This window comes from Hylobates moloch, unplaced genomic scaffold, assembly GCF_009828535.3.
Source record: "Hylobates moloch isolate HMO894 unplaced genomic scaffold, HMol_V3 SCAFFOLD_13, whole genome shotgun sequence".
NCBI classification, from domain to species: Eukaryota; Metazoa; Chordata; class Mammalia; order Primates; family Hylobatidae; genus Hylobates; species Hylobates moloch.
In genome coordinates, this window is record NW_026652288.1 from 65,627,098 (window position 1) to 65,650,212 (window position 23,115).

At 34.7% G+C, this 23,115-nt stretch overlaps 1 protein-coding gene across 4 annotated transcripts in view; it reads left to right on the forward strand.

Moving 5' to 3' along the window:
• Nucleotides 1–23,115, forward strand: part of TSC22D2 (TSC22 domain family member 2) — a 51,375-nt gene that overhangs the window by 22,789 nt on the left and 5,471 nt on the right. The window contains exon 2 of one of the 4 annotated variants that reach the window (XR_009209307.1): nt 6,733–6,889. The exons of the other annotated variants lie outside the window; for them this stretch is intronic. The gene's annotated coding sequence lies outside the window, so the exon portion shown is untranslated. The remainder of the gene's footprint in view (nt 1–6,732; nt 6,890–23,115) is intronic. 4 annotated transcript variants of the gene reach the window in all.

A 23,115-nucleotide genomic window follows, 5' to 3' on the forward strand; every position in this document is an offset into this window, starting at 1 on the left:
TGGTGTGAACCCAGGAAGTGGAGCTTGCAGTGAGCTGAGATCGCGCAACTGCACTCCAGCCTGGGTGACAGAGTGAGGCTCTGTCTCAAAAGAGTAGATAGGAAATACCATATCCATTTAACTTCAGATACTTCAGCTTATGTTTCCTAAGAAGATTATTCTCTTACCAACAATATAATTACCAAATTCAGGGTATCTTATATTAATGTGCTATTATCAAATATGAATATACAGTGCACATTCAGATTTTGTCAGTTATTACAATAATGTCCTTCATAACCATTTTTTAACCTGTTAGAAGAGCCAGTATAGGTTCACCAATTATACTTAATTAAACAGTTGTCTTTTTCCCCTCCTGTCTTGTTTGAATATGTGAGTACTTAGTCACCTAAAGGATTATTTAAAATTTAAATATTTACAAAAAATGCAGTATTAACATTTTGGATAAAATACTAGAAAAAAATGTACTTGCTTAGCTAGTTTGTACTATTGGGCGTATTGGAAAGGCAAGGGAGTACTGCCTAAAATCCAGCTGAAACAACTACTAGAATTGGTGAAGTTTTACAAGGGGAGGTCTTTTATTGCTCAGAATTGGGGTGGTGGGTGGCAAGAGTAAGAGAACATTTGGATATTAATGTGTCCCTTAGAAGAGAAATTGAAGTATATTCATATACTTCCCTTTCTGTGCTGTGATTTTTATATGTATGTATTAAATTGGGCTTTTAATTATTTTGAGTTGGAAAAAATAGTATAATTTGAAGACATTTTACATCACCACATGGGTTTGCAAATTATGTATTGCTATCCTGTATATACTGTTGTATCCTCTTAGTTTTATTCTGGTAGTTGTGTTAGGTGGCTTGTCTGCTGCGAGATTTTTAACCACAAATCTAAATCTCATTATTCGAAGTGGTGTTTCACTGGACCCTAAACATCTCTTCTCTTAGCTTTTCTATGGCTAGCTGAAGTGTGGGACACTAAACATTCTGACATCTATTTTCAGCACATTACCAGGTTTCAGAATTGGCAAAGAGAAATTATTTCTGAACTGCTCACCCACCATTATATATGCTTTCTGCTCATATGTTTACCACCTTCCTCTTTAGTAAATTTGTTATTTAATTTCTCAACCTGAGTCACCCCAGCCTATTTTGAGATGTTTTGATAATTATTTTCAGGTGAAATTTTAGAAACAGTTTTGAAAAAGGTGGGAATAGCTGGTAAGGTCTCTTTATTATTTATTTATTCATTTATTCAATTCTTTTTTTTACTTTTCATCAAATAGATTTTAAGTAAACGAAGGCTTTGAATAGAACAGAAAAGTATGTATGTGTGTACATGTGAACTAATTCACCAAATTCGATGTATTTTTTTCTACCAAATCTAAAATTCTATTGAAGAGCTTTTTAAAAAAAAAAAAAAAAAAAAAAAAACTAACTGAACTTGTTCAGACAAGAAAGAAATTTAAGGAACCTGGAATTGTTGAACCAGGATAAACATAGAACATCTTTTTGGGTTTCGTCATTGTTGTTGTTTTTCCATTCTAGTCCTCAGCAATTTAAAATTTTAAATTCACACCTCTTCAGTGAATTTGTGTATTTAAATCCACAGTTGGGCAACCTTTTGGGAAGAATGAAATATTAATGGAATTACTTTAGTTTTTTATTTTTATTAAGATTTGGGGTGGTAGGCAGAGGTAGAAGAAAGAGATGACTGACTCTTTGTATTCTAGCCTGACATTCTTTTTGTTTGTGTGTGTAAACATGCTCATAGTAATATTCCAAGTTACTCAAATCAGGGAATATATTAAATTTTTGTGATTGATACAGAGCTTTTAAATGCCTTAGCTTACCAAAAATTAGCTCCTGTGTTTAAACTTTAGTTGGCTACTTCTAAAGTATTTTTCATATTTGACAGAAATAAATTTAAATAAGTGATAATAATTTAGAATGTTTATCCATTAGTAAATATCCTCAAGAAATAATATTTTTATGCCAGTTTATCTCCCAGGTGTTTCAAAGTTTGAAGATTATTGGTTATAAGTACCAAAAGATTTGGAAGGTGCTATTGTATTTTTCACTTTTTAATTGTGTGATATTTGGCCCAAAAATAGTGTTCTCTTCACTAAGTTAAAGTATGTATGCAGACAGCATGGCTGTCAGTGTCCCCAGCTATTTATGTGGCCACATATTGAGAATTTTATTTGTAATTTCAGTATCAATGCTAATGGTGGTATCCATAGTAGCTACATATTTTCTACCAATAGCAAGATGTTCAGAATATATGTAACCTTTGTCGTAGAAGACAGAAACATCTCTCTACATATCTGCCTGGTGATACAGAAGGTATATTTTCCCTAGTCCTACGCATTATTGGAAGGGGAACAAGGAGGGAAAAGAGTTGCAGTTTCTGGCTGATAACACTCCTGTTTACAGTGATGCTAACCATTGGTCTTCAGAAAATTTCTGCGTTTATTTGCAGTAGCTTGTTTTTATTTTAGATAATACTTAGTCCAGAAAATGTTGCTAAATGTATTTTTCTAGAGTAGTCATAACTACTTTTGTTTCAAGAAATAAGAGATATCAACTCTTCAAAAAGCATAATATGGTCTCTTTACAAGTTCTATTTCTCCCGAGCACGGTGGCTCATGCCTGTAATCCTAGCACTTTGGAAGGCCAAGGTGGACAGACTGCTTGAGCTCAGGAGTTTGAGTCCAGCCCGGGCAACATGGCAAAACCTCATCTCTACAAAAAAACACAAAAATTAGCCGGGTGTGATGGCACATGCATGTAATCCAGCTACTTGGGAGGCTGAGGCACAAGAATTGCTTGAACCCATGAGGTAGAGGTTGCAGGGAGCCGAGATTGCACCGCTGCACTCCAGTGCCACAGAACGAGACTCTGTCTCAAATAAATGTATAAATAAATGTTCCATTTCTTTTATGTTAGCTATTATTAAGCTCAGAGTCAAAAAATAGGAGGGTTTTTTGTTTTTGTTTTTGTTTTTTTTTTGAGACAGAGTCTTGCTCTGTCACCCAGGCTGGAGTGCAGTGGTACAATGTTGGCTCACTGCAACCTCTGCCTTCTGGTTTTAAGTGATTCTCTTGCCTCCCGAGTAGCTGGGATTACAGGTGCCACCACCACGCCCTGCTAATTTTTGTATTTTTCATAAAGACAGGGTTTCAGCACCCTGGCCAGGCTGTGTCCAACCCAAATATTCAGCTTTCTGTTCCTTATTATACATACATTTGAGTATTATGTAACTGGCTTCCACTTACTTTGATTTTCCGTTTTTAGAGGGAGCTCTACCTTTAATTTCAGTATCTTTTTCCTTTGCCTTCTTTATAAGCTGTTTCTACTCCTTTTGAAAGGATCAAGTGTATAAATCATTTGAGAGTAAACATGTTAAAAATACCAATAGCCTATCTTCTTAGAGCTGTTTTTCAAAGGTGTATTAATGAAATTCTTTAAGCTGTGTATTTTGTGTTTCTTCTACCAATAGGTGCATTTGATATAATGCATAACATACCAAACACTTTATATATGTGTGTATACATGTACTTATGCTTATATGTGTATATATGTACATATGCTTATATATGTATACATATGCTTATATATATTTCGTTTCTGGCATAGCTGATTGTGTCTTAAATTATATGTTGGCTCAACCACAGATATATGCAGTTTCTTGTCATTGTGTGTTGTGTCTTTTTATATGTGTCTTTTTTATTTATTTATTTATTTTGAGATGGAGTCTTGCTCTGTCACCCAAGCCGGAGTGCAATGGCGTGATCTCGGCTGACTGCAACCTCTGCCTCCCAGGTTCAAGCAATTCTCCTACCTCAGCCTCCCAGGTAGCTGGGATTATGGGCACCCACCACCATGCCTGCCTAATTTTTGTACTTTTTAGTAGAGATGGGGTTTCTCCATGTTGGTCAGGCTGGTCTTGAACTCCTGACCTCAGGTGATCCACCATCTGGTGGGATCCCAAAGCGCTGGGCTTACAGGCGTGAGCCACTGCATCCGGCCTTTTTATATGTTAATTTTTTGGAACATGCTGTCTTCCCAGCAGTTTTACATTATTTAGTTACATTTGTATTAATTTTTAAAGTAAATTTATCTTTGATATTTTAAAGCTTATTTTTTCAATATATGTAACCTATGGAATGACTCTGTGTAATTTATTGGAGGACATAAAGGGTTGCCCTGTTTCCCCCCTTTCTCCATTTAAAAATATTTCTGACCAAGCATTGGTTTATCATGGCTAGGATTTCTCCAAACAATGTAGTGAACTTTTTTGAATAGCAGGGTGAAAATCTGGCTATATTAGTGGATAGTGTTATAGAATTTTCAGAATCTTTTAAGGAAATGTGGTTTAAACTTGAAAACAAAATTTTCTATCAAACTAAGATAAGCACATTCCTTAAAAAACCAAGTTCCTTTAGGAACTCTTTTAGACCTGTTTGATTTAGCATATCCATTTTGAAGTAATTACTTGGAAATTATAAATCATCTACCTTCTTTCCCTTTCACTGTTTTTTTATTTTAATATAGTTTCACCTTCTCACAAAAGGAAATGATAAATAACTGTAGGGAATATTTGGGATTTGGTTTTGGTAGCAGTCTTGCCAGAGATTCAAGATTATGATTGATAATATTAATACAGTTTTCTCATTAAATATTCATTTTTAGGAAGAATTCTAATTTTAAATTTTGAAGGGTATCTGGTTAATCTGAACGCTGTTCATCTGTAACTACTTTAGTTACCCAATTTCATTTCAGGTTGTTAATAAGGATGTCCTACATGTTGGAATTTAATGATTTAAACTCTTGAAATATGACCCTGTACTTCGTAACAACTAATTTTGAAAATATATACTTAGGAAAATTTTGATATATAAGTTTTGTATCTTTTAAAATGTATACAGCTCTAAAGTCCTGATTTAACCATACATTTGTGTAATGTATACACCCTTAAAATTTTTTTTGTAAGTTTCGTAGTAAAATAACTGCTTCATAGGACTGGTTTAATTGTATCTTCCAAAAAGACTTTCCAAGCATTTACCATAACAAGGCTTTTTTGTTGGCAGGCCCTTTAACAAAGGGTCAAGCAGTCGGCCCTTTAAATGACCTTAAATTAAAGCCTTGCAGACAAGCAGATTTACCAGCATTATAGATAAGTATTTCAGGAAGTATTTACTAAATATGACTGTATATTTGTCCTATGAAAAGTAAATCTTCAAAAGATTTTAAAAATTACAGTATTTTGGTTGATAGGAGATAAGAATTTTATTAAAACTTTCTTAAAACATTTGGTAATACATTAATGAAATGACCACAACTTTAAACGACTACTTCATAAATATGGATTTTTGCCTTCACCAGGTGATTACATTATAAGGCTGTGCTTTCACAGAAGACAAAGTTGTATGATTTATATTGAAGTCAAATGTGTTGTGAGATTACATTTGGAAAGATTATATTGGAAAAATTCTAATAGTTTTTCAGACTACGTGAGAGACTTAAGTGACCATGAAAGTTCCACTTTCAATGAAGTTCCATTGAAAGTTAAAATCTGTAACAGCATGACCCAGCCTGTACATTTGGGTCAAGTATTTTTTGAGATAGCTGCAGAGTTTCCTTTACAATGCTGTCTTTCAGTTTTCTATAGCTTTATGCGTATTGATCATCCTCAGTAAGGGCCCTTTTCTTTCCCCCATCCCCTTCGCCCCTTTATAGTGTTTTATTTAGGGGATTAATTTAGGCAAAACTATGCCGACAAATCTATGGGTTTCCTTTTCTGTGGGTTACTGGCAACTAAAAATATAAATGTACATTCTTATCAGACAGAAAATGTTATTAATGATATTATTCAGTGATTAACATAGATGCCCAATTGAAAGCTTTCTGGTAAAATTTAATAAATTTAACAGGATATTTTTAATGAAGTGATTTTTGCCATTATTAAATCTTCCTACCTCCAGTTTTCTTCTGTGCCCATATACAGGTGAGCAATAGGGACCACTGCTGCATAGGATACATTGTTATGTCAGTTACATAAAGCACATAATAAAATTTAATTCTTGCCATTATGTTGTCTATTTTCAAAATCGGGGGTAGTAGAGACAGATGAAGATTTAGATACAGAAATGGAATTCTGTCTTAAGCACTTAAATGATCGGTATGGATTGTTACTGATCCAGCCATCCATGCTATAAGTCTAGAAACTCAGCCAGGCATGGTGGCTCATGCTTGTAATCTCAGCATTTTGGGAGGCCGAGGTAGGCAGATCACGAGGTCAGAGATGGAGACCATCCTGGCTAACACAGTGAAACCCTGTCTCTACTAAAAATACAAAAAAAAAAAAGCCAGGCGTGGTGGCACGTGCCTGTAATCCCACCTACTCGGGAGGCTGAGGCAGGAGAATTGCTTGAACCCAAGAGGTGGAGGTTGCAGTGTTATGGTGTTAAATCATAATTTCTGGATCATGATCTTAAACCTTTAATTGGTTCCATTTCTACTTTACTCTTTACTAACAAGTATCCTGATGGCCTGAAAATCCATGTTGAAATTTGAAGTTTGAATTTTCCAGATCAAATATGAAATTTATTTTCATTTTTTAAAGTACAAAATATCAGTTGTATAATCATGGTAAAACATAAAATTTTGCTATAAAAGATTTTTAAAGGCTATTTGATTAAAACATTTATTTACTTAAACTCTTTGCTAGAATTTTTTTTAGAATTCAGCATCGGAGGAGGAATGTGACATAATAATGATCGAAAGCCGAAAGTTTAAAAGTTGTGATGCCCTCACATGGTTGGAGGGTTATTCTAGCTTCTAAGGACTGAATGTTGTCCACAAGAGTGTCATCAGGTCATAAATTGGTAAGACTTAATGGCTTAGATTTTATGTATTATACCTGATGTTATTGTATTGAGATGAATATTTATGAACAAAATGAGCACATTGTGTAAGAGTATAGTATTAAATATAAGTTAAAACCTGGAATTTAAAATATTTGGAGTATGTAAGCCTTTCAAAGTCTCTTGAGGCTGAAGGCCAAATCTTTGCAGTGGTGTTTAGTAAATACATCAGTTTAAAAAAAGGAAGTGAAATCCTGTATTATAGTAAGATGATTAAAATATTGCTATTGCATCTGCTGTAGATGCCTACAATATAGTGAAGAACCCAAATACTTTCTAGGTGTTATACTTAGAAATATTTGAGAAAAAAATCCATTTTCTTAATAACATATAGCTTAATTTTATTGCTTTGGGGATTTTATTTCTTAATAAAAGACATGTTTCCTCTAAATGTCTAAAATAAAGCCAAGAAAATTTTTTCAATTCTTACATTGAGAATACCTAAGATGCCAATGTCATATGAAAATAATATATTAGAAGTCATTGCACATTTTTTATATTCCCTGAAAATTAACTTTCTCTCAGAATTGTATTCTGCTTAGAAAAAAACTACTTTGTTTTGTGCAGTTTCTTATTTTGCTTTGTTTTACACAGCTGCATTTTGTAGGCGGACCATTGGAAGGATAGAGTTTAGCTCAGGATAAGACCTTTTTACCTTTTAATCTGAAGATCATAATATTTTGCAGATGAAGAAAAGGAGTCTGGATTATTTGTCATAGGTCATATAATTGTAGAATTCATATTTTCATTAAAGTGTGGTATGCATATCCTGCATATCAGTCAAGAATTATTTGAAATTATTTATTTTCCAAAAAAGCCAGAAGGTATGGGTTGATATCAACTAAACAGGCCACTATATATATTCCAACTTTATCCTTAACCAGAGATATGTTATTTTATCCTTTGCCCATTCTGCTTTTTGAATAATATTCTAAATTGTTTCTGATACAGTATTCCATGACTTCATTACATTCTATAAGCTTAAGTCCCTTAAGCCAGTAATTGCAATCAATAGTAGTCTGGAAGGAAATACAACAAATTAATTAAGTTATCTCTTATTCCATATACTTTTCTTTATTTTCTATAATCTACATAACTTTGATAATCAGGAAAATAACTTCTAATTTCTCTGGTATAGGATATCCATATGTAGTAGTCAGTGGCTGGGGTTCAGGAGATCATGTGGGATTTTGGGTAGAATTTTTTATGTTCACTTTTCTGTGAAAGGTTCAGAGCATTTGTCAGTTTTTTTTTTTTTTTTTTTCAGAGCGTTTGTCAAATTTTCATCTGTCAAAAACAGTTAAGAAACATTGCTAGTGAATGTTTTGTGTCAAAAGGACAATCCTTGTTAGACACCTAAGTATGAGTCGTGAAAGAAATTTCTAATGAGAACATTGGTCCTATGACTCTTACTGATGTTTACTCAATGCTGGGTTACTATAAATGCCCATTAGACTGATGGGACAAATCAGAGCCAAGCCACATTTAGTTTAGGAATTTCGTACTGTCAGTCTTTGTGCTCAAAGGTCAATTGGATTTTTCTGCAGAGTAGTTGTGTTTTGGCTACTGAGTGTCAGGCACTGTGCTGAATATTTTTGGCACATTATCTCATTTAATTTTCACAAAGTCATATATTAATAGATATTATCAATATCCTCAGTTTACAGAGAAGAAAATTGAAAGCTTAGGGAAGTTAAGTAACTTGCTCAAGTCACATAGCCATTGAGTGGTGGAGCTAGAATTCAAATCTTATTACTAACTGGAACCTGGGTATCAGTATGCTGGTATCCTCTGAAAATTTGAAGGATAAGATAAAGGAGAATTTTATATTGCATGAAGATGTGAATTCGTAAATTTGATTTATGTTGAACTTAAGTAGCAATGGGTCATCCTCCATTACAAAACTATCTTTTAAAGTATTTGCCAAAAAAAAAATGTTGGAGGTTGCTTACTATCTAAAAGTTAAGTATTAATTGCATTAAAAAATAAATTCTTTTCAGATTTAATACTTATGAATATAAGCAAATATATGTGTTTTTTTTTTTTTAGAAAAGTCTTAGTACTTATTAGAATAGTATTAAGGAACTCACCCTTTAATATTTAGGATTTATAAACAGGAAACACTAGGAAGCATTAATTTAAAAAGCAGCTTTGAACTGCAAGTATTTCTTGGGATAGTGGGATATATTGCATGTAAAACCCTTATTAAATGCTACATGAGAGTTTTCCATTTGCCTTTAGTTGCGAATAATTCTATTGAGAAACCTCCTTTTTGCCCACTTTTAAAGCATTTATCAGGCAAAATTAATTTTTTGGGATACATTAGGTTTTTTGGTCTTGTTTTCTTTTGTACTTTGTCATATCCTTTTTGTTGGTTTAATTTTACTCTCAGATTAGCTCCACATCTTATAACCTTTTCTCTATTTTTAAGTATTAATAATAAAAGGTTGAATTTACAATAATAGTACTGCTTAAAACCATAAGAATTTGTTTGCTCCTGAGCGATGTTGAAATAGTCTGCAGAGCTAGTATAAACTGTTTCTTTAGCACCACGGTTAAAAATGCACGAACAACTTGATAGGTCATCAGAATATGAGAATTCTATCTCAAAGTATTTTTTATATATATATATACATGTATATATATATATAAAATACATTTGTACCCCAGCTTCTGTAGTAGTAATATATTTGCCTTTTCAAAATTCAAACTGGGAAGTTTGGGAAATAGAATAAGAATAATCATACTTAATCCAAGTTTTTAACACAATTACCATCTTAGTGTTTGCATATTCCCAGACTTGCAATACATATATATTAATAGTTGCAATCATGGTAGATAAGTAGATTTTCAATAGTTTTTAAACTATTTAGTTAAAACTAAAGCTAATACTGATACGTGATAGGTTTTTAATTCTGAACCGATATTTGATATTTTGACATCTGTGATACCATTCCCTCCTGTTTTTCCTTCTACCTTGCTGGTTGTTGCTTCTCAGACCATTTGGCAGGCTTTCCCTTCTGTCTGTTCTTTTAAATATTATTGGAGGCCGGGCATGGTGGCTCATGTCTATAATCCCAGCACTTTAGGAGGCTGAGGTGGGTGGATGACTTGAGCCCAGGAGTCCAAGACCAGCCTGGACAACATAGGGAGACCCCGTCTCTACATAGATAATTTGCTGGGTGTGGTGGTGTACCCCTGTGGTCTCAGCTGCTTGGGAGGCTGAGGTGGAAGGATTGCTTGGGCCTGAGAGGTCAAGGCTGCAGTGAGCCATGATCGCACCACTCCACTCCAGCCTGGACAACAGAGTGAGACTCAGTCTCAATAAATAAATGAATGAATGAATGAATGAATGGAGTCATCAGAATGCTGTCTTCTTGCATTCTTCATCTTGGTAAGAGCTTATAGATGGCTTCCATGCACATGTCATCTTTATGCTGTAGGAAGTCACCTGTATGCTCTAAGGTGCTCAAACCCGTTACTTCCAGCCTAGGCATCTCTCCTTACATTCAAACTTCCCTGATCTCTCTCATAGCCGGTTAATCACAAAGTACTGCCATGTCTGCCTCCTGAGTGTTTTGCCAGCCTACCCATCTCTTGTCCCCATTCAGTGTACTATCTTTTCTTATGTGAAAATGCAACAACCTTGTGACTAGTCCTTGTCGTTTGAGTTTTCTAATGTGGCCAACTGCACCTACTGTTCTTTTTACTTGGAACATTTTTTTGTACCTATCTTTTTTTTCTCCACCCAACTGTGGCACTTCCTCTACTAATTCTTTCCTGATCCAAGAGCTTGATTATGTGTCCCCAGAACACCCTCTAAAATCTTGCTCTGTGTTAGCACTTATCACACTTAACATCTTATATATCTCCTGCACTAATTGTAAACTCACAAACTCTGGAATTATGTTTATTTGACATTGTATCCCCAGGGTCTGATAAATGTTTAAGTTCATTACAACCCCTTTGGAATGTGGCATCACAAAATTTGGTGTCTGAAAATAATGTTAGAGATTATTGTATACAATTAGAGACAAGACTCAAATGTAGAAACCACATTACCTAACTCCTAAGTCAGTGTTTCTTGTGTATTTCATGACATTTAGGTTTTGACCACTATAAATTATTACTGCAAGTTATTAGGTAACATAGTAAGTGTTTACCATGTGCCAGATACTAATGCATTATCTCACTGAATCCCAGTACCCGGTCCTATTATTGTCCTTTGGGGAGGCTAAATATTAGCTTGTCTAAAGTCGTATCTGAGTTTTGGTGCAGTGTCTCAAGCCTGTAATCCCAGCACTTTGAGAGTCCAAGGCAGGAGGATTGCTTCAGGCCAGGAGTTCAGGAGCAGCTTGAGTAACCCTGTCTCTACCCACAAAAAAGAAAAATTAGCTAGACGTGATGGCACATGCCTGTAATCCCACTGAGGCAGAAAGATCACTTGAGCCCAGGAGTTTAAGGCAGCAGAGAGTTATGATAGCGCCATTGCATTCCAACCTGGGAGACAGCAAGACTGTGTGTTATAAAATAAGGTGAGAGATGGGATTCAAACCTGGGTATAACTCCAGAACCAATGCCCTTTTATTTAATATCACCTCTCAGAATTTATCTTCTGAGTTTTGAATTACAAAACTGAGCTAGAAGGGAATTTAGTGGTCATTTATTCTAACCACCTGTCCTATACTTGGATCATGTCTACAGTGTTTCTTCCAAGTTGTCATCTAGCCTCTGAATACCTCCAGTGATGTCTTACTTTTGCATCCTGGTCTCCTTGTATTTATAAACCTCCTATAAACCCTTTCTGTAAAACAGGGAATCTTAAAATGTGAAGCAGAAAAATCAGATGATTGCCATCACTTAAAGCATATATAAGCAGCACTAAAAAGTCTGTGGAGACATTGAACTAGGTACATCCTCTAGTTATTTCTGTATTTTCATAGCTGCTATAATCAAGAATGTGGTTTCCAGTTCATGGCCGTAAGTCACTGGTTTTAGTACATAGTCATAAAGTTCTTTTTCAAAAATGGATAAGGAGACATTGCTTAATACCTTAGAGATCACAAGGACATTTCTCTACTTATTGATTCTAGTGATGATACAAGGACTTCATGGGAAACCTTTATATGTGACCTGATCCTCAGTGTAAAAAGAGTGAAATAAATGTGAATGACTTCAGACTCCTGGATCTAGTTTACATAGAACTTGCACTTATTCATGAGTCATGCTTAAGGGCATGGTAGTTTGAATTGTCTTTTTTATTTGACCAAAAGCCTTTAGGATTAATTCTCCCTTTAGACTTAATTTTGACTAAATAGAGAGTGAGATGAGTCAGCTGAGAGAATGCATAGATACTTATGAGGTATGATTATACAATCAGGCTTTTCACCAGATTTACAAATGGTTTCTCCTTAAATCCATGATTTTGATGTAAAAAAAGTCTCTGTCAAGGTTTTTATCTTAAGATCATTAAGTTTTTAACATCCACTTTATTATCCATGAAGTCTTCTATGATTTAGTCATCACCATGATCAGTATATGGAGTTACCAGGTTTCACTGGCCATGGCAGCAGTAACCTGGAAATTCATAGAGCCTAGCCCTTTTCTGTTACTCAAACTTAAAACCATTTTTCTATTTATATCAGTTGCCTATATTATATAGAAACTGGCACACTTTCCTTCTTTCTCAGTGGGTAACAACCAGATGCAAGGAACATCAAAAACCTACCTTTATTAGGGACAAAAAAATTCTCGAGGTCTGCCCATATTTTACTGTGTTCCAGCGATACCCTTAATTAGTTTCTATTGTTGGTTAATTTCTTAGATCTTTGTCCTGGCTGATGAGCCCAATATAACATCTGTTTATACCAAACTTATAAAATATAATTAGATAATATATTGTAAGTTGTATTCTGTCTTTTTCTTCAAGTAATATGTTTACTATCAATTATATGCAGAGTAGTGTTGTAATAAGTAGACCCTGGAGATGGACAGTTTCTGCTTTTAAGATTTAATTCAAGAGAAAGGAACATTTGATAAAAACAAAAAGATTATGGACGAATCAGAGAAGTGGAGCCTCTTGGCAAGAAAGGAAGAAGGCTAAGGAAAATGTAGGTGGAGCATTCCATCTCAAGTGACAGTCTTATCTGGAATCTAAATCGATTTAACAAATTTCAGGTCATGATGTAAATGTAGAATTCATCATAAAAGATTTCACACAAACTATTGTAAAATTCTGTCATTCACCATGTCTAAATTATTAGAATTGTTATTGCCTAAAAGAATTCAAGGACGTGAGTCTAGACTGAAATGATAAAAACTTAGATGTTAAACTTTTTGTCTCTGAAAATGTGCCTACTTGAGTGCAGTTTTCCTTGAGTGAAAAAAACCTAATGACCCTTTAGATTTTATAGTAGTGCTATTTTTTACTTTACGTCAGAATCCCTTTTTGAATAAGGTAATTCTAAAGCAGTGATTCTCAGCTAGGGTAATAATTTGTTTAAAAGCAAACAACACTTTATACCACTTTTCTTATTTGCTTTTAGTAATATTTATTGTTGAATTTTCATATAACACTACTAAAGGAAGACTTGGGATATTTTTAAATACTCTTTTTGGAAATTTTTATTTGAATTAAATTAGTTATATTTCAGTGGGCTTTGGAAAAATTTCCCACAGTAAGTTAAGATTATTTTACTCTGATGAAACATCGAGATCCCAAAGAAGATCCATAAGAACGTTATTAATGTCCAATCCACAGGAATCCTGTGTTTAATACACCTTGTACAGGAGAATCGCTTGAACCCAGGAGGCGGAGGTTGCACTGAGCAGAGATAGTGCCATTGCACTCCAGCCTGGGTGACAAGAGCAAGACTCCATCTCAAAAATAATAATAATAAGCCTTGTAAATGTAAATCTCAAGTCAAACAATTTTTATTAACATATAGTTTGTGACTGCATTAAATCTTTAACATTTAATTGAATACAAAAAAATCAATTTATTAAGGAATAACTAGGATTTTATTTTGGGTGAAACATAAAACCTGTTTCTTAATATTAATCATAATTGATTTTTATTCATGTTTCACTGCCTTGGGAGATTAACTCTTACTTAATTTTCCCAAGATACACTGGGAGAGTAGACCTTATAAAGTGTCAAAGTCCAAATTGATCCAAATGATAAAAGGAACTAATTGGGTTGTTGTGTGTACTGTTGTAAACAGTCTCACATATTCCTTACAGCAGTCCTTTAAGATATGTACAACTGTATCCCATTTTATAGTTGAGGAAACTAGTTTCAGTATGTTAACTTGCTAGGATCACCCCACTAGTAAGTGGTTGGAGTTTGGATTAAAAGTCAGCTAGCCTCACGCCTGTAATTCCAGCACTTTGGGAGGCCGAGACACACGGATGATGAGGTCAGGAGTTCGAGACCAGCCTGGCCAACACAGTGAAACCCCTTTTCTACTAAAAATATAAAGATTAGCTGGGCATGGTGGTGCACACCTGTAGTCCCAGCTACTTAGGAGGCTGAGGCAAGAGAATCGCTTGAACCTGGGAGGTAGAGGTTGTGGTGAGCTGAGATCGTGCCACTGCACTCCAGCTTGGGCAACAGATCAAGACTCCGTTTTAAAAAAAAAAAAAAAAAATCAGCTAGTCTAATTCTAAAGCCTATGCTTTTAAGCCATTTTATTATTCTTTGTGAATTCAAGTTTTTGCTTAGACAACTGCTGAATGAGAAGCTGTCTTACCCCTCGGAATGTCTGACCCCAGAATGAAGTAGAGAACAAAAAGTACTTTAGACAAGAAATAGTGAACTGAAACGTAGACAACTTTAATTCTTCAGGGCCTATATTTAGAGTGTTGCCTTTGTATTTGTTGAAAGTGAAAAATGTAATCCTTGGCTGGGTACAGTGGCACGCGCCTATAATCCCAACATTTTGGGAGGCCAGGGCAGGAGGATCACTTGAGCCCAGGAGTTTGAAACCAGCATGGGCAACAGAGTGAGATCTGTCTCTACAAACAAGTCAAAACATTTTTAAAAAGAAAGATGTAATTCTTTGCTCAAACCCAAGCCACTATAATTTTAAAAAACATTCCAAATGGAAAACATTCATTGATTTATTAAAAATAAAGACTAGGCTTTCCCCCCACCCCCAATATGATATATTCTGTTCATTTCATTAGGGAATGATGGCCATGCTTGTGTTCTCCCTTTAGTCTAAATTAGAATCAAGCAACTGTCTCTTTAAAAACCCCCATGATATTCTTCTGAGTTTAGCCCTATTTTGAAACGGTCCCTTGACAACCTTTATTTATTACTGTACTTGGACTTTGGGGGACAGATTAGGAAGGAGACTTGGTAGCAAAGAAAAATTAATAACTTTGGAGCAAATTCTAGTCACGAAATCCCAGTGACTAGCCTAATATAATTTTACTTTGTCAAATATATTGTTCATAGAATTATGCTTTTTCTAGAATGCTATTTTAACATTTCTGCACTTTCAAGAAATAGGCATAAAGAAAAGAAATAGGCAAAATGGAAAGATGAGCAAAAATTATGTGCTTTTCACTGGTATTTGGCTTTTGGTATATACATATGCCAAAGGGGATAGTCTCATTTTTACTTTAGTCAAGCCTCACTGTAGAAATGGGATTGAGAAGATATTTAAACAAGGTGTCTAAACAAAAAATGACTTTAATAAAAAGAAATAATACGTTGAATGCTTGAGAAAGAGGAGGCAAATGTGAGGCCATTAGATGAAAAGAGTAAGTAGCATTCCTAAGAATAGTTTCTTCCCAAGCCCATCTTTTTCCATGACTCTTTACATGTTAGTGTTCTCCAGTGTTTTGGCCCCACTTGTCTTTTCATTGTTTATGCAAGTTTGTTTTCTCTATGGTTTGAGTCACCTACTGCATTCTTACAACTTTCAAATTTACTGCATTCTTACAACTTTTAAATCTAGACTTCTAGGCCAGAGATTACTCAGGAGTTCTCAGTACCTATTTCCAGCAGCCTTCTCTCTGTATTTCTCCAACAGGATTCTACATTTCCATGTCTCCAAATTCAGTAGTCCCAAGTGAAACTTAAATTTCTTTTCTCGTCTTTATTTGCAGTGCTTTATTTGCACATCTTTATTTGCACCACCTACTCCCCACCCCACTTCATCCCCCCCAAATCTAGCCACCTTTCTGTGATACACCAGCCAACTCCTAGTTGCTCCAAGAATAAAGCCCCAGGCATCCTTAGCATTTTCTTTGTCACAGATAGTCTCTTTCCCTTATCATCTCACTGATCTCTCAAGATTCTGTGTGCTTCAATTGAAACTTGAAATATTTTCTAATCCCTCTCACCCTTTTTTTCCTCTGAGGTACCAGTGTACATCTAAGTCTAGGTAACTGTCAGTCTTACACTATTTTTCCAGTCACCAAGAAATAATTTAAAGTAGCAGGTATTATAGTGTTGAGTTTTTAATTTGGGCTTACATCCCTTGGTATGTATTATTCACTCCTCAATAATATGCTGTCATCAGATTAGGTAGTTGCTGCTATGTAAACAGTAAAATGAAATCTCTTTCAAGAGAGCCTGCTCTAAATGTTAAGTACTTCAATATCAAAGAAAATGCCACCCTCCTCATATCCCTTTCTCCTGTCCTTTCTTAGGTCTTACTCAGAGGAAGGAAATAATCTTTTCAACCCGTTAAACTTTGCCTATTGTTAGTCTATTAAGAAATAATGATTTCATCTAATAAGAAATAATGCTACATAGGATGACTGGTTCCTGTAATCCTAGCTACTCAGGAGGCTAAGGTGGGAGGATTGCTTTAGCTTAGGAGTTAGAGACCAACCTGGGCAACAGGGTGAGGCCCTGTTTCTAAACAACAAATTTTAAAAATCAGCTGGGAATGGTGGTGCACACCTGTAGTTCCAGCTGCTCGGGTGACTGAGACTGAAGCAGGAGGATTGCTTGAGCCCAGGAGTTTGAGGCTGCAGTGAACCATGATCATGCCACTGCACTCCAGCCTGGGCATTAGATCAAGACCCCATCTCTATTAAAAACAACAACTAGCTAGCACACAAAGTCAAGTATCTTAAATATAATTCCGTATTATTATAACATTTAAGTATTAACTTGAAATAGGACATTAATTAAACTTTGTTTGGAATATTTGGACTGCAATAGTGAAATTGCTGTGCAAATTTTACTTTTGTATCAGTCTTCAATTTTTCCAGACTAAATTCTTATCTCTTCCATTTTGAATGTTTTAATAGATTTTTAGTTCAGCTAGTTTTAAAACGAAGTTTCTTTAAAATGGCTCTACAAGAAAAAAGTAATTTTATCAGAATTTTACTACCAAATATTAAAATGATACCCCCAAAATATCATAACTTGGAAACGTGAAATTTATATATATATATATATATATATATATATATATATATATATATATAATTGGGGGATAAATTTTTAATGTAACATTTTTATTGTGTAAGTTTACATGACTTTTTGTATTATAGATCTTTACCACAAATTTTTACCATTTGCTTACCAGATTTACTTTGAATAAACAGAAATCGCTGTACTGGGAGCTGTAAACCTAATTTACATCACATTCGCAGATGGTTATAATTCACTCTAAACCAAGAAACAGGATATTTATAAATCACAAATATCTCTTATGTTGATCATTGTTTTGTTTGTTGAATATAGTACCTTATCTTGCAGAATGAAATAGTTCCTAGAGAAAATAGAGTTGGCACCTCTTCCCTCCTTTCTCCCTTTCCTATTTTCTGTCATTACTTTTCCTGTCTGCCATTTGTTCATGTCTGGAGTTTACACTGTACAAGATAACTCCTTCGTGAGTCATTTTCATTTTAGAACATGTTTTTCATCGTTCTTCAAGATGTAGTAAAAGTACTCTTGCTTCTATCTCTGTCCTGCATCCACCTGCCTTCCCAAACAGATAGCCACTTTCTTAATGTGTGTATATCCTTCTTTATGTGTATATAAGCAAATCAATGCATATTATCTTCTTTAATGTAAATTATAATGTATTGTGCACACATCTGTACCTTTACTTTTAAAGATCTCCAGAATACATTGTTCCCATCTCAGTACTAGAAAAGTATCTTCATGGTTTTTTAATAGATGCATACTATTTAATTGAATGGATGGCTATGCCATGATTCATTTAACCAGAAGCGTTGCTGTTATAAACAGTGTTGTAATGAGTAGCCTTGTTAACATTATTTGCTGCGTATATAAAATATCTAGAGGATAAATTCCAAGATGAATGATTGCTGGCTCAGAGAGTGAATAATTAAGGGGAGGTCGGGAGAGAAGAGAGGGAAAAGGAGAGAAATCTGTTTTGGAAAATAGTATTACATTATAGTTTTAATTTGTATTTTTATTTTATGTTTCAGATGTTGAGTATTTTTTCATGTCTTTCTTAATGTTTAGTGTGAATTCTCCCCATTTTTCTATTGGGCATCTGGTCTTAACAGATTTTAGGAAAATTTATTAGAGACTTTTTAACTTTTAAAAAAAAAATTAGGCATGCAGTTACATAGTCCTTTCCCACCAAAGTATTAAAGAAATTCTAATTAAATGTGTTTATTTAAAGTTCTTAGTACAGATGATAAGACTGACTCTAGACAAAGGGGGTCTAAGGTAGGAGATGGACTTCGTATAGATTGCATGCTCTTTAATCTACGCTTTACTGGCTAGCCATTGGACTAAAATTAACAAGATAAATATAAAATATGCTGAGGACATTGGTGAACAAGGTTTTTGTAGAAGATGCTGACAGTAAATATCAGTCATTATATAAATATTTAACTGAGTTTTTAATAGTTCCTTGGTAAAAGCGTTCATCACACCATTGCAGGACTGGCTACTTGAGAAAAAGGTAACATAAGTTTTGTAAAAGGTAACATAAGTTTTGTAAGTAGAAATTTTACCTGCTTGCTCAGGATGAATAATAGCTTTAAAATAACTTATTTTGTGTTACTGCTAATAATAATCTCTATGGGGCATTTTGGGTTTTTTTTAATCATGAAATTAAACATTATTTGTTTTACACTGTACTGATGGTCAATAATTAGAATAACATAACATTTTGAGTTCTTAGTTTAATTTATTAATAACTTCACCCAGTTTTTATTCTTAACCATAGAGGTTTGCATTCAGCCAGAGATTGTCTGCGTGAATTTTATTTATTTAGGCCCTTTTGAAAGGAAAATTGTTATTTGTTCTTAAATTAAGCTGTGAATTTTTTAGTCTCCTCTTACAGAAGAGTGGTGGATTTTTAAAATTATATTTAACCTCACAAGCTTGCTGAACTGTAGATTCATTAGATTTATTCCTTTGTAATCAGTGACTTGCATTTTCTTAATTTTCTTTCTAAAAAAAATAGAACATGCATTTGTTAGAGAATAGGCAAAATGTTACCCCGGTTAGAATTAATGCATTTTAGTAGTAATGATGTTATTACAGTGCTTATTTTGGGAGATGGGAGTGGGTGGAATAAAGGTTATAGATGATTTACTGGAAACAGTGTTATGATTCCTTAGGACTGCCCCCAAAGAAAGGTATAGCTTCCTTCTACTTGTGAGTTTCGGAACAATCAGTTTTAGCTGGTTTGGGCAAGGGGGCGTGAGCATGAAGTATGCCAGATTTACCAACTTAAAGGAGTTTGTATTACAAAAGATTTGATTGTGTAATTTGGAGAGTTCCTGTAGTGCATTTATAGTTGTGATTGTAACTCAATGCAAAGTTAGAGGAGTCTTTGAGTAAAGCAAGGCATTTATTTTATTTATTTATGTTTTGCAGTATTTTAATTAAAGATACATAAAATTTTTAAGGCATCTTCAGCTTTCTGACAAACCAGAAGAACATTTTCATTCTTAGCAATGAATAGCTGATATAGGTAAACTATATCAGCTATAAAAAGATCACTAAGCAAGTGCCTTTTCTAAGAGGTTCCCTCCCTTATTCTCAGAGCTGAACCTCTTCTAGGAATTTGCCAGATAAGATAAATGGCATATTCTGAGCATGGTTTAATCTTTGGATCCATGCTTATGGTTTCACAACTTAACATTTGGTACTTTAGTTAAAGTACTCTTAATAGTATACATAATTCTGGATTTATTTCAGGTCATTAGAGATTCTTTTTTCACAGTCTTACTACTATGGAAGAAAATACATGTGTTTTGACATTAGGTCCAGCTTTGAATCCTGTTCTTAGTATTGTGTCTTTGAGCAAGTTACTTGACCTCAGTTTCCTCAACTATAAAATGAGAAGTTGCTCAGGCTTATTGTAAGGACTCATTAAGACAAAGGTGTGCCTGTCCTAAAGTAGACAATCATTAAGTGTTCTTTTCCTCTATCTTGTTGATTTGTTAATTAGCATTTATATCTAGGGAAAGACAAAGTGGTCAAAATATGTCCATTTTGAAAAAGAGAAGTAGTTCTCTTGTTTTTTTTTAGAGACAGATCTGGCTCTGTCACCCAAGCTGGAGTGCAGTAATGAACCCCGAGCTCCTGGGCTCAAGCAGTCTTCCCACACAGCCTCCTGAGTAACTAGGACCATGGGCTTGCTTTCTTTTCTCTTTTCTTTCTTTTCTTTTCGTTGGTTCTCACTATGTTGCCCAGGCTGAATTTTTTTATTTTAAATAAGTAGTCATGATGTCTCTGTCCACATTACTATAGGTAAAGAAAAAAGTTGGTTTCTCATAGTTTTTTAAAAATAGAGATAAAGGCCAGGCGTGGTGGCTCACACCTGTAATCCCAGCACTTTGGGAGGCCGAGGCAGGTAGATCACCTGAGGTCGGGAGTTCGAGACCAGCCTGACCCACATAGAGAAACCCCGTCTCCACTAAAAATACAAAATTAGCTGGGCGTGATGGCACATACCTATAATCCCAGCTACTCAGGAGGCCGAGGCAGGAGAATCACTTGAACCTGGGAGGAGGAGGTTGCGGTGAGCCGAGATCGTGCCATTGCACCCCAGCCTGGGCAACGAGAGTGAAACTCTGTCTCAAAAACAAAAGAGAGAGAGATTTAAATTAGATTACCTTTTTCTTTAGTGATTTTAACTTGTGACAAAGCGGAAGTTCTTCATCTGTCCTCTTGCTTTCTCCGTAATGTTGCAAGTAATCTCATGGTAAGAGTAAGGAAACCTAGGAGGAAAAGCTGTGGTGGGGAGCCAGTTAGGATCAATTAAAAGATGAACAGCATGGAAAGCCAACCTGCCTTACTGTAGCATTGATACTTAGAGTTTTACTTTTTCTGTGAGTGTAAGTATAATTAGCTTTAAACACTGAATTCAAGCTCATTTAGTTATTTTGGAGCAGCAATTCCAGTAAATAAATATTTTCTTGTAGGCCTTTCTTACTTTCCACAGCTCTATATTTCTGTTCATTCTCTCCATATCCACAATTTTTAATGCATCTGTAATGCTAATAAATGATTTTTATTCTAAGAATGATTCATAGTAAATAGAAAGTTTATTTTTAAAAATTATCTTTTGACTTTATTTAGCATTTCCAGTGTACCATAATAGTTTAAAAAAGAAAATTCTGAACTCATTTTTCCCTCATGTTTCTGTGGCGGTAATTGTAACACTTGATTTAAAATTGACTTATTTCAGTTTGAGTGTGTATCTATACATACACACTAATCTGAAATATTTATACTACCACCATTGTAGGGTACTGGGTATATATACTTTGTGCTGGAAGTAAAGACAGGAAGCGTTTTCTCAGGGAGCTTAAGTTTGGAAACTGATTAACCATCAAAATATAATGTGCTGAATGTAATAATTAAAAAGAAAACAAGATATATAGTGTTATAACATTAGGTGAAGGAAGGAAAGTATTGATTCTGCTTCAGTTGATCTTTCTCATTTTAAAAGAGAGTCAAATCTCACTATGATAACTTTGAACATAATAGAAAACATCTTGATACCCTCATTGAAACAGTATTTTTAAACCATATTCTGGGATCTTGCAATAAAATAGTCTCTTATTTGCTTAAGACTACCATATTGGTATCTTCATTGTAAATATGGCTATTTAAAGCAGTGGTTCTCATACTTTAGTTTCTATCTGAATCGCCTGGAGAATTTGTTAAAATAGATTACGGGGCCCCGCCCCAAGAGTAAATCTGGGGTGGGTCCAAATATTTACATTTCTAACAAGGTCTTGGTGGGTCCAAATATTTACATTTCTAACAAGTTTCCAGGTGATACTGATGATTCTGGTTCAGGGACTACACTTTGAGAACTGATTTATCTGAACTCAAAAAATTTTAATGCCTTCCTCATATGAACCATTAATTGTTTCAAATCTATCATATCTAATTAGTATCAGTATACATTGAGTTACTATGTGCTAAGCACTGAATTCACTTATTCACAAAGGTGAAGAAGTTATGGAACCTTTCTCAAGGAACTCAATCTAATAGGATCAACAGTGGTAGTATTACAATACTCAAAGTAATCACTGTCTGTATTGAGTGCTCAGTGTGCCAAGTACTGTGCATTATTTAAACTCATTTAATCCTCACAATTGGCATATAATCCTTATTTTAAATGAAAAAACTGAGGTCTAGAAAGGTTAAATAATTTCCCGGAATTCATATAGTTAGTATATGGAGGAGCCAGAATTTGCTATTCTGCCTTTTTGCACTATAAAAAGTTTGTGAAGATTGGTAGACCCCAGAAAGGATGGAGTAATTGGCTCTACCTTAGAAAATCAAACAGCATCACAGAAGAGATGGCACTGGAGCATCTTAAGGGACAGGTGTAAGATAGCCAGATGAATTGGAACTGTGAGCATATAAGACCATAACACAATAGGCAGATGGAGTATAAGAGGAAAACAGACTGTATAAGGCAGAGGTCAAAGTCATAAAGAATTTTATATGCCAGGCTAAAAAGTTTTAAAAATAGAATTAGGCTTCTTAATTTTTCCTCCTATAACTTTCATTTGTAAGCCAGCAGTTCTCAAAGCATAGTCAGACAGCAGATTCCACATCATCTGGGAACTTGTTAGAAATGCAGATTCCTGGTTCCATGCCTACTGAATCAGAAACTCTGAGTGGGGAGCCCAGCAACCTGTGTCTTTAACAAGACCTCCAGACGATTCTGGTGCATGCTAAAGTTTGAGACCCCTGCAGTAGGTTA